This window comes from Eubalaena glacialis, chromosome 9 (assembly GCF_028564815.1).
Source record: "Eubalaena glacialis isolate mEubGla1 chromosome 9, mEubGla1.1.hap2.+ XY, whole genome shotgun sequence".
Lineage (NCBI taxonomy): Eukaryota > Metazoa > Chordata > Mammalia > Artiodactyla > Balaenidae > Eubalaena > Eubalaena glacialis.
The window spans coordinates 32,500,171-32,512,179 of record NC_083724.1 but is presented as its reverse complement, the minus strand read 5'-3'; positions in this window follow the sequence as shown (position 1 = coordinate 32,512,179).

Here is a 12,009-nt window from a genome sequence, read left to right as displayed (position 1 = left end):
TTTTCACAGAATCAGGAATCAAAAGTCGATGTTTGGGTGACATCTTTTTTGTCAAAGACTAAAACCAGATCTTGGGTTTGAGTTGGGTCTTAAAACGTTTCCTGGAAAATTCTTTTCTGATTTTCTTCTGATTCAGATCTCTGGTGGACTGGAGCAGCATTGTTTTGAGCAGCATGAAGCCTGCAACTGTGGCTGTGTCTTCTAGAGGCCTTTCTAAAGTCAGCCGTTGTGCAGTGCTTGGAAATGACCTCAGATGCTTCTGATTTCCAGAGTGAACCCCTCAGGGCCCATCCGTCCAAAACAGTGTTCTTAGGAGTTCATCATAACTGCTTTGGGAGGAAGCCAGATTCCACTTATTTGTTAGCTGTAGATCTAGCCAATCTAGAAGTAGATATTATTGCTAAAGAAAGAGAAATGGTCATACTGGTCCTGCACTTGTGTATGTTTAAATCTTCTGGTTTGTAAAAGGAAAGAAATGATGGAATTGTGGAATTTGAAGAGTTTGGACAGCAGTCAGCTTTCAGTTTTGGATGCTCAAGTAGTAATTAAAAATTGTAATGTATACACACACACACACACACACACACACACACACACAAATCAGCTTTAAAATATTTAACTCAGTTACCCAGCTGTTTGGGTTTGAGAGTTTGATTCAGCATCATTTCCTCTTCACTCTGCGTGAATACATAAAATCATGAATTGTTAATCTCATTATCTTTTTTTATTGAAAACTAAAGTGTATACAGCTTTGAACAATACTTTAAAAGGAATAATTTTTAAAATGTTACAGTTTAGAAAGAGCTTGGATGCCTAATCACACATTTCCTTAAAGCCATAATAAATTTGAATTTAAAAAAGACATTATTACAAAGTTTGATGTCAGTGTCCTATTTGTAAATATTTTTACTAATAATGAATGCAAACAGCATGGCATGTATTTGATATAGTAACCCTACTCATAATAGATATGTTTCTAGGTTAAGCAGAATGTAAAGAAGTTATATGCTTTTTTTTTTCTGGCCCTACACAGGATAAATATCAATTGAGCAAAATATCACTGTCAAGGAATTTTTGTAAAGTCCATTTGCTTACTGACCCATTATATAAGCAGACTTGATATGTTATGGAACATTTCCCACATAGGTATGTTTGAATTTTGATTTAGAAGGCATTATAGCCTGGTCAGCTCTTCATCATGGTAGGCGCTGAACAATTTCATGTTCCCAGAGGTTCATTGTAACTTACACTGCTTTCTTGGCACTAGGATTTTCCCCTCCGTGTCACTTCTGTCTCTCAACATTTCCCCCCGTGTTTAGAGCATTCCTCAATTCCACATTCATGATTTTTTCTCCTTTCACCCCATTCTCTTGACGTAAAGAATGTCTGTTTATTATAGGCTGCAGAATCATACATCTTCATTTAATGCAAGGAATAGTCTAGTCAACATTCTCTATTTTTAAAGTTTCAGACAACACAGATTTTCTGCTCATTTTACTCTTCTGTGTTTTTGAAATTATATGTTAGATTTTAAACAGTTTATTGAAATAAAACCATTAGCAGGATTTGTCCCCTTTTCTTTCTGTGAGGCAGAACAGTGCAACATCCATAGACACCCAGGGCATGGAGCCCACTCTCAGGCTCTACTACAGAATAGACAGACGAGAAGAGGGAAGTGCAACTCTGTCTCCTGCACATGATGGATCCAGAGGCTTTCCTCTCAGGGTCTATGGTGGCCTGGTTCTGGGTCATAGGTTAGAGAAAAGGGCCCAGTGTGAAATAGTGATAAGAGGAGCATGAAAATTCAGCTTATTGAGAGCATATTTGTGGTGTGTGTAAACTCCCTTGAACAAGTTTTCGTAAATTAAAAATTCAAACCAAACTACAGTATCTCATTTTGACTTTATCGTTTGCCTTCCATGTACGTATAAGGGTTTGGTTCAGAATAGTCTGAGGTTCACTGTGATTCTATCAGCTAGAGAGCATGGGTCATGTTATATAAAATATTTCACAGAATCACTGTTAACTCTGCAGTCCCCATACATGAAATTACTGGGCCTGTTTCTCTTCTGAGACATGTTTTCTATAGCTTTTATTGAACCCTACTAAAAATATTATAGATTACAATCCCCAAATAATTGCTGTGGCATATCTGAGTCAAGACTAGGGAGAGTGACCACTGTGGTCTCATCCTCAGTTCTGTTGGAATTTGGGGCATGCTAGTATCTGGTCTGTAGTGAATGAAAAATGAATAAGCCTTAGTGCTGAGTTTTGTGTGTCATTCTTGTGACCACTTTTGAGTTATGTGATTTCTGAGGATTTATAGCTGTCCTTAGCAAGTCAGAATCCTTCAGTGTATTTCTTGGGTGGATAGGAGATCTAGGATAACTAGCTCTTCACTGTGGGTCTCTTAGGACATCCAAGGATCCCCAAGAGGATAGCATGGAGTGGCAGAATATCCTCAGGCTTTGAATTTACTCTGGGCATCTTCCTAAAATCAGCTGTGCTTATCAGGGGCTGTCCTAGACTGCTCTGCCACTTGATGCTTTTGCTCATGCCGTTTGTCTCTCTTGTGGTTTGGGAGATGAGTTTCAAGTTCAGTGATAATGTCCATTTCCTTCTTTTAGCTTTCCTTGGTTACCCCCCACCCCTTAGGAAGGGTGTGATTAATTACGCCGTATAGTCAATATACATAGCACCTTTGATCTGCCAGATTCTGTGTGAGGCACTGAGAATTCAAAGATGAATAGAACGTAGTCCTTGTTCTTCCCCTTCCCCCTTTCCCCTTTTCTTCCCTCCCCTTTCCCAGCCCTTATCTCAGACTCACTGTTTCTAGGAGTCCGTCAAGCCAAAATTCAGCAATGTGACTAGTGCTGTATATAATATGATGGAACTGTAGAGATGGAAAATGTTGATATAGAATTTTGATTATACGTCAGTCATACCACTTATCATTACATTTTAGTTCATTTGTGTGATTGTCTTCTAGACTAGACTGTGCTGCTCAGGGGCAGGAACTCTATTCTATTCATCTTTGGGTCCCCAGCACTTGGGAGCCTCCCAAGTGCTAGGCATCATTAGGTATCATGATATGAAAAATATGAAAAATATGGGCCCTGCACTTAAGGAGCTTTTCCTCTGGTGGAGAAGACAGACATGTAATCCAACATCATTGCATAATGTGATTGGAGCCTCATGTCTAAGAAAGGATGATGGGAGCATAGAGGAAGAGCATCTAACAAGCTGGGGAGGGGGTGTCAGGGAAAGCTAGAGAAAATGGTGCTTCACTTGCCATTTGAAGACCAATCAAGAGTCAGCTAAATAACAGAATTCAAGGCAAGATGCAGCTGGAGAGGTTGTATGAAGATGTTTTGGGTTTTATGTCAAAGGCCATAGAGAGCCATTGAGATCAAAAGCTGTGGAGTGCCATGACTGATGTTTGTGGAAGGATGCTCTGTTAACACAGCAGGGGCAGAGGGACCAGTTACTAGGCCCCTTACATTTTTCCAGATGAGAGTAGCACCTGACCGCAAGCATTAACAGAGCTCTGCAGGGGATAAACTTAGATGTGGCTTGTGACAGGGAGCAAATGATAGCCAGGTTTCTGACTTGGGTGAGTGGTCCTGCCATTCACTGAGACAGAAAATGTGGTATCCTGTCCGGGGACTCTTAGTACTCTCCTGATGCCCCTCTTATTCTCTGCTCTGACAGCCTTTGTTGCTGGTCCCTTGCATATCCTGAGAAACAAAGGGGAGCCATGCGTATACTCCAGAAGCTCCCACACTAGAGGTCTGCCTAGTCTAGCCATTGTGGCTCTCACCCGTGCTTGAAGGAAGCCTCATTTGGAGTGATACTTTCCTGGTTCTAGCAAGTGCCTTGCCCTCTCCACCAGGACTCAAAAGTCCTTGGGAAGCAGCATTGCCTTTCAGATCTAAGGCCATTGTGAGAGCTTCTCTCCCATCAGTATCTTTGTTCAAGGCCAGATTTTTGCTTGCTCATTGTATGGTCCAAAGAAAAGCTGCCCTTGATCTTAGAATGGATGCTTTTGATTTGTTTGTTTCTCGTTTTTTAAATCTCAGCTGTTGTTTGGCACACAAGGGTTCTAGCCAAAGCTGTGCTTGGTATTGCAGCTGACACTACAGTAAAAGTTGCTATAACCTGGTATCTTGGCCAAGGCCAGTCACCCAGGTTCATGTAGCTACTTGGCGGCTGTGGCTACAGTAAGAGCCTCGATCTCATCATGGGTGCTTTGGTTTCAAACCTCATCCCTTGGTGTCTGTCACATGAGATCTGAGTCATGGCATCACAAATGTATTAGGGGTTCAAGATGGGCTTTGATGCAACCCATTTTTCCTCTTTTCCAAGGTTCTGGCTGATGGAAGAGTTCATTTAAGAATCACCAGCAAAATGGAGACCAAGGTGTCGTCTTATTACTGGCTGGGCAAATGTCTAATACTTCCCCCAAATGCAGAGCATCTGGTGGATTCTGTTGGAGAATGTGGCTTAGACCTAAGATGGGAGAGAGAGAGAGAGAGAGAGAGAGAGACCCTGCTGTGTCCCTGGGGACCTGCATACTTTGGTGTGGCCGTAGAGAGAGCAAGGTTTGTCAAGCAGAAGCAGGGTCCATTTTATCAGCTAGCAATGAAGCCCACAGGCCAGCCTCACATACTCAGCCAGGCGGAGCAGGGGATGGGGGGACCCCTTCTGCCCTCTGGCTCAGGTGGGCAGGTAGTAAGGAGATGGGAGGCAGGGAGGCTGGGGCTCCTGACCCAGAAAACCCACCATGCCAGAACGAAGGGTCCGATTTGAAGCCATAGCCTGGTTTGTGCTGTTGCCTAACGTGCAGAGTTAAACCTAGCCCACGGAAGGTAGCCATTACCCCTAAGGCCTATTTTGGACACACTAAATTGAGGTGCTGATCTTCAGTGAGGACCACGAGGAGGGCAGGCAAGTAGGATACTACAGATCCCAGACCAAAGGAGAGGGCTGGAGAAACACACTTGTTAGACGAAGAACAGGTAAGTGAAATTGTGGGTTTTCATGAGAAAGTTCTGGCAGTTTGACTTTGAAAGAAACAGTGGATAAAGATCTTTCAAGAAAGGAATGGGTAAAGAAGTTGGCTAACTTGTAAATTAAGCTTTTCTTCTGAACAATTCTTCGTGGGCTCTTATTTCAAGAAGAACTTTCTCCTGGTCAGTCTGTTAACTATCTTTGTAAGGGCAAGAATTCTCTGTTAAACACTGTCTGGTTTCCAAACCTCCCTGACACAATTCACTTTAGGATAAGAGAAGCACTACATATTGTTCTAACCTTAAATTTAGAACTACAATGAGCACCACAGTCTGGAGGGTTTCGTTCAGTTTCTTGCTGTTAGTCCATTAAGGTATTACTTACTGGCTAAAGTTTGCCTACAGCATAATATTACAAAGCAGCCAAGTTACCCTTATAATCTCATGGGCTAATATTCACAACTTCTCAGAGTCTCATTAGGCCTTTTATCTGAATAAGCTTCAAATTCTCAGACTGTGGTTATGTAGATAATGTTGTTTTAGGGTAAAATAAAATCCATTGAAATGAGTTTTTCACTTTAATTGTATTAGTACCTTTCAAGTGGCCACATTTATTTGGAAAGTTTCTGTAAGGAGAAGAAATAAATTAGCAGAATTATGCATGGGATGTACTTGGCTCTAGTTCAAAGCAACAGAGAAGATTTCAGAGGGAAACATTTGTATGCTTGTCAACTGTTAAGAAATAGGACTAAATTTTCTTCAAGAGGAGAGAAAATATCCTATTAAACCATAGGTTGTAGATGCATGAGGAGAGTGCACCCAAATATTCTCTGCCTGAAACTCATACATCTGTCTCACATAAAAAATCACCAACATTACAGGCAAACCTGTGTTGGAGAGTAAAATCACTTAAGATTTACTAGTTATTCTCCTATATTCTTAAAAAATCATCTTCCAGTGATAATCTACTTAAACGTCTCTCTCCTTGTTTTTCCTCTCCAGAATGACAGCATCTGTGAGGGTAGAGGGGCCGGAAAGAGACTAAATCATTGGTTATAGGGACCAAAGGAGCCTGAATCTACTCCTATGGTTTGATGGAGGCCACATATACATATGGTAGATTATGTTTCTTGACTTTCTCTCAAAATTTTGTGCCGAAAAGGCAATGATTATTACATTTTTTTTCCCCAGGGGCAGACGATATAGGAATGGAGAGAATGGACATGGAAATCATGAAACTTAGTCATGAGTCTTCTGGGCAAAAAACCAACTCTCTCAGCTACAAATTAAAGATCAAAGCCAGGAACACCTTGAAATAGTGCACGTTGAGGAATAAGGGTAAATGGGTGGTCTCCATTGTCATTGAGGACAAAGCAAAATAAATGGGTTTCAAATGCAGGGGATTTCCACAAAGAAAGGCTCCTACTGTGCAGAAACATTTTCAGAGGGTTTAAGAATTGAACCCTCTTCTGTTTGGAGGTAGGGTAGTAAACGCAGTGTCTAGAGATGAATGCATGCATCATATTTTTGTTGTTCCATAGTTTCTTACAATGTGCAGCCGTGATTGTCATATTCATATTGTTCTGTTTGTAAAGCCTCTTAAAATATTGTTCATGCCTGCTCACTGGGATTTTATGAGTTAAGAGCAAGAGACTGTATTTCCCACCAATAAGATAATGTCTTATCTTGTACCTCCCATAATTCAGTGCTTTCTTTATATTAGGTATTTACTAAGTAGTTATTGAATGAAAACAAATGATTCTTTGAAGTATGACATCTTTTCTTAATATCTTTGAATTAAGGTCATTTATTTATTCGGTATTTATTGAGCACCTCCTATAAGCCTGGCACTTTTCTAGGCTCTGGGGAAAAAGCAGTGAACAAGACAAAAAGTTCCTGCTTTCAAAGAGAGCTAAACTAACATTCCAGAGGGAGACTAACGATAAGTAAGTAAACGTAATATGTTAGGTGGTGAAAAGTGTTAGGAAAAAATAAGTCAGGGTAAGGAGGTGGGACATTATGGGTGGGCTGGTGCCCGATGGGTGCTGTTTTACAAAGGGTGTCCAGGAAAGCCTCTCTTGAGAAGGTGGCCACAGTCAAGTCTTCCCACAATGCAAGAATTTCAGGTGTGTTCAGAGGACAGTGTGGCTGAAGTGGGTGAGGATGGAAGAGTGAGACCAGTGGGGTGTTACATAGGCTGTGGTAAGGAGTGTGATTTTTACTCCGAAGGAGAAGGGGGCATATTAAGCTTGTTGAGCAGGGTGACAAGATGTAATTTATTGATCTATTTATACTTGTTGAAAAGTCAAACCATTGTGTTCATACAAAAAGCTAACTAGGGACTTCCCTGGTGGTGGTGCAGTGGTTAAGATCCGCCTGCCAATGCAGGGGACACGGGTTCGAGCCCTGGTCTGGGAAGGTCCCTCATGCCGCGGAGCAACTAAGCCCGTGCACCACAACAACTGAGCCTGTGCTCTAGAGCCCGCGAGCCACAACTACTGAGCCTGCGAGCCACAACTAGTGAAGCCTGCGTGCCTAAAGCACGTGCTCCACAACAAGAGAAGCCACCGCAATGAGAAGCCCGTGCACCGTAATGAAGAGCAGCCCCTGCCTGCCACAACTAGAGAAAAGCCTGTGTGCAGCAACGAAGACCCAGTGCAGCCAAAAATAAAAAACAAAAACCAAAAACAGCTAACTAGAGTTCCTGTCTGAGTTCACACTGCAAAGGAAAAATCATCCAAACTCCAAACACTTTCCGTTCTATGCTCTCCTTAATAGTTTAGTCTTTTGCCACATCCCAGGAACCCCATTGCAGCTCAAGGCTGACATCTAGTGGATATTTTCCACAATTGTTTATACGCCTGCAAATTGGAACATTCCAGCTCCTGATTAGAAATAGAGGGTAAGCTTTAACGTAAAAATCACAAACAGGATGATAAAACAATCATAATCTTAGGAGAAGATTACAGTAGATTTGCCTCCTTGTTTTTCTTTGGATCATATTCTGGTAAGTTTGCATTGCTCTACCAAGTATTTGTTAAAACTGGTAGGTTTAGCTGCCAGAAGATTGTGGCAGGAAAATCATGGGCTGGTAAAGGGAGAATAAGTCAGGACTGGATGGAATCACTAGGAGAAAGTGCTCTGGTTCTAGGAGTGGCCTTCAAAAGGTAGCCTGTGGTTTGCTGTGTGGTATCTAAGAGTGTGTGTGTTCCAAACCTGACCTGGAGTCAGGTTGACACTGATTTACAAAAGGGGGCTGAGCTCATGAGCAGGGCATGATGGGAGGAAGTTCAGGGCAGTGGGGAAATACTCAAAGTCAGGTGCAGTTAGGTGGTTCCCAAAGCTTAAGTGGGGTATTGAGTGCAGCAGTCAAGAGCTTTAGCTTTATAATTGGACATCTGGCTTCATGTCTTATGCTGCCATTTACATACTGACTGTGAGAACTTGGGCGAATTGCACTCTCTGTATCTCAGTTTCTAAATTGTACCCACTTTGTAAAGGTGTTTTATTAAGTCAGGTAATTTATGCAAAGCACTTAACATGCTGGCACTTAGTAAGCAGTCAGTAGCAGCTAGGTGTTATTTTTCAGAGGAACCATGAGTAGCCATTAGAGGTAGAGAAGCAGGCCATTGTAGTAATAATAGTACCGCACTAAAAAACTTTTTTTTTTTTTTTTGCCCCCAGCACTGAAGATTAGCAGAATTGGGCTTTCCTGGTGGCGCAGTGGTTAAGAATCCGCCTGCCAACGCAGAGGAACACGGGTTCGAGCCCTGGTCTGGGAAGATCCCACATGCCGCAGAGCGACTAAGCCCGTGCGCCACAACTACTGAGCCTGCGCTCTAGAGCCCGCGAGCCACAACTACTGAAGCCCGCGCGCCTAGAGCCCGTGCTCTGCAACAAGAGAAGCCGCCACAATGAGAAGCCCGCGCACCGCAACGAAGAGTAGCCCCCGCTCACCCCAACTAGAGAAAGCCTGCGTGCAACGAAGACCCAACGCAGCCAAAACTAAATAAATAAATATAAATAAATTAAATTTAAAAAAAGATTAGCAGAATTTAGGTTTTAACTATTTCGTATATCTATATGATCCATTTTATCTGTATTGATTGGGGGTAGCTGAATATTCTGTCTAACTAAGGTATATCATTATACTACATAAATATTAAAATTGTTCAGTGGCTTTCATTACTTTTAGGGAAAAAGATCCAAATATTTAGCTCTGTGGGACCTGGCTCCTGCCTGCCTCTTCAGATGATCTCTTACTACTCCTCCCCCTCAGTTTCTGCATTCCAGACATGCTGAGATGTGCTGGCATTTTTTTGGGTCCTCCAACACCTTGTTCCACCTGTCTCAGGACCTTTGCACAGGCAGTCTCCTTAGCCAGTCCACATCTCTCCCACCCTACCCACCCCAACAACCAAGTACACACCTACTAATGCCCACTCATCTTTCCGATTCCAGCTCAAATGACAGCTCAAAAGCTTCTTCAGGGAAGCTTTCCTGGCCTCCACCCCACTCCCAGGCTGGGCAAGCCTCCCTTGTTATAAGATCTCATAGCATTCTGCACTTTTAGTTTTCTTCAGAACACTTACAGTTTTAAAGTATATATTGGGATGATTATTTGCTTCCCAACTAGACCGTAAGCATCTTAAAAGCTGGAATGGTGTCTGCTTGACCCGTCGTTCTGTCCTTGCCAGAGTGCCTGATAGATTTAGACTCTCAGATATTTTTTTGAATAGTAAAGAGAGTAGTGTGAAGGAGCTGGGATCTGATTTGAATATTGAAGTGCAGAAATAGGTAAAACGGTTGGTGACTAACTCGAGTGTGAGGGGTCTAGTGGGTACTGTGGTGTGATGCCCAGGTTCCCTCTTTAAGACTAGCCATTCATTCCTCCAGGGTGCTGGGAGTTTTGATGGCTGATGGCAGTCAGCCTAATCCCTCCACAGGAATTACCCTCAGCAAGGAGAGCCACCTCACCTAAGGTCACACCCCCCTCCTGAGAGCAGCCCACCACATCCAGTGACAGGTTAATTGGGGGGTATGTGTTCCACCCCTTGCCTAAGTCTGGGACAGTTTTGAAGGGCCATTCCAGGTCCAGAGCTCACCACGGGATTGGCTGAGGCTACCGTGAACAGTTCAACTCCCTCCCCCGATCCTCCCTCCCTCAGCCCTCACAGTTGCTGTTTCTGAGGGCACTCCTATACCCCCAAACCACTTGCACATAAGTCTCAGTGTCTGTTTCCTAGGGAAACTGATCCACAACTGGGTGTGGAGGAGAGGGAGGAGTCTAAGGTAGCGCCTCGATTCCTGGCTTGAGGCAGCAGATGATGCCATCCACCGAGATGAGGAACACAGGAAAAGATGTGAAGTTGAAGCAGGTTTTCTGGAAAAGATAAGTTTTGGAGGTGCTAAGTCAGAAGTTCCTTTGGGATAACCAAGAGTCTGAAGCTCAGAAGAAAGATGTGGGCTGGAGGTATGGATTTGGGAGTCATTGGCACAGCAAAACAATGACATGAGACAGCTCACCCATGGAAGTGTGGAAAGTGACACAGAGGACTAGTGTGACCTGGGAACCAGCAGAGGGAGGCAGGGCAAGGAAGACAAACCCGTGGCAGATAAAGAGTGATCAGAGCGGCAGGAAAACCTCTCAGGAGTGTGAGCATTATGGATAGCAGAGGGAGCAGCAAAGGGGTTTACAGCGAATACAGGCAGATGTGTCAGGTGCTGTAGGGAACGCAGCACGGAAATGTCCTTTGGATTTAATGATATGGCCACTGAAGACCTTGCTGAGGACAGTTTTAGTGGAGTGAGTAGAAGCAGCCAGATGCCAGTGAAGTAGATGGGCTTGGAGGGACGAAGAACAGACAGACGGGGTAACTTTTTGGTTTTCAATAGACAGGAAGAGCGACAAAGGAGAGGTGGATGCAGCAGTGAGGAGCCAAGAGAACAGGATATTTGTGTATAAATGATGGGAAGACGGGCTGAAGGAGACGGTCCAGTTAGAAAAGTATAAAGTGAAGGCCACAGGAGTGACAACTGGTTAGAAGTTCTTGAGAAGGTGAAAGATGATTGAGCGCGCATGAGGAATCTTGGGAGAGGTGGAAACAAACTACTACTGACGCTGGAAGGAAAATGAGTAGCCATGGAGGCAGTAACAACAGCTACAACTTATTTATGCTCTATAAGCATCAGGAACTTTTAGTACTTTCTTTAACCCTCACAAATCTTTCAGTGCAATACCACGCCACCTGTCCCGAACAGGTGATGCGAAAGGGGCGGGGCCTCGGCTCTGATAGGGTTCCTCCCTCCCCGGGGCCCCGCCCAGTCCCCCAGATTGGATGGTGAGCGCACGCTTCCGTTAGGGCAGGACGTAGGGGGCGTGCTCTCCAGGACTGGGCGGTTCCAGAAGCCACCCCTAACCGTCTGGAAACAGGTTCCTCTAGGAAGCAGGAGGAGTGAAAGCTGCATTTCTGGAAGGAGGCCTACGGGAGCCGGGAAGATGGATGTGAAAAAGCACTTCCTGGGTGATACACGCGCGCGGCAAGCGCGACCGTGAAGGGTCGGCTCCAGTGCGCAGGCGTTGAGGCCTGCTGGGCGTGGCGTTTCTCTTCTGGTGCGTTAGAATCCTAGCTCTGCGCCTGACTGGAGTCCCACGTGACTCCGCAATTTGGTTTACAGGAATTGCGTTAATAAAATAAGTTGGCAGCAGTCGAACCGTCTAACAAATAGGGAATTTGTTAATTAAAATATAGTTATGTACATAGGGTGGAATATTTTGTAGCCCCACCCATGCAAGCCAGAAATCTAAATTGTGTGTGTGTGTGTGTGTTTTGGTCTCTTTGCAGTCGAAGTACCAATATTCTCTCGTTGAATTGTTATTAATGGCTGGTGTCCAAGCTGTTAATTCAAAGCTTTGAAGGTGAGACAAGTGCAGTTTCTTTCCCTGGGTCGAATTAGATTATGAACACGTTGTTATAATGAGAAGAGCAATGATGAGTGA